The following is a 960-nucleotide window of genomic DNA, read 5'->3' as shown; positions in this document are numbered from 1 at the left end:
TGAAATTGCAGTTATGTCGAACTAATCATTTGAACTGATTTAATTGTTTGATGACCCTAGTCACCATTTTTTTTATCACCAAAAATCTCTTCATTATTAACCTCCTATGAGTTTTCTTTCCTAATATATGTTTAAGAAATATCTGCGTAGCCCAATATAAATTAGGTAGCATTAGTTCGTTGGGTTTCACGGAGCATTCTAAGTTAAGAGTTTACACCTTCACAATAAAATTTCCCTACCCGACACTTAAATTCTCCAACGTAACAGGGATTGTGCACTTCATTTCCACCTGATAATAAAATATTCGTCAGGTTGGACAAATTTCGGAACTGTTTATAGGTGTACGTTGAACTCCCTGATCTACTGCCATAGCTTCCCACCAATACCATACCACTATGTATCATATAAGTCATTTAAATATGGAATCAATCAGTAGCATAAACACCAGTGAAGCATCAAAACCAGTCATCACACGCACACATCAATTATTTAAGATAGTACTGCGACTTGGTACACTTCCAAGTTCGTAATTTTACTGAGGGTAAAGAACTTTTACGCCGTCTATGATGTCGGCGACGTGCGATGGTTGGTAATATAGACTCGGAGGGGATTCTTCATGGTGAGTGAGAGCCCATGTTTCTCTGTCAGGTGGACCCCGTCCGAGGTGGCTTCCCACCTGAACTCTCGGATGAGATTTCCAATTAAGTACTGAAGATGAAGCAATGCAATGCCCATTCCCGGGCAGATCCTCGGGCCCACCCCAAACGGGATCATCAGGATCTTGTTTCTACCAGTAATATCACTCTTTCCCCTTCTCCTCCGGCCAAGAACCTATCTGGATGAAACTCCAGCGGATTCCGCCACACTTCCGCGTCAAGGTTCATCCACGCCATCCCAAAATTCAAGACTGTGCCCTTTTGAATGGTGTACCCATCCAATGTAACGTCCTCGGTGACTGTG

The 960-nt window shown here is 42.4% G+C and overlaps 1 pseudogene; it reads right to left on the bottom strand.

The window, feature by feature from the left end:
• Positions 1-561: 561 nt before the first annotated feature.
• LOC144708289 (cytochrome P450 89A2-like) overlaps positions 562-960 on the bottom strand; it is a 1,279-nt pseudogene continuing 880 nt past the window's right edge.

Source organism: Wolffia australiana, chromosome 10, assembly GCF_029677425.1.
Source record: "Wolffia australiana isolate 7733 chromosome 10, ASM2967742v1".
NCBI classification, from domain to species: Eukaryota; Viridiplantae; Streptophyta; class Magnoliopsida; order Alismatales; family Araceae; genus Wolffia; species Wolffia australiana.
This window is presented reverse-complemented; position numbering and strand designations above follow the sequence as displayed.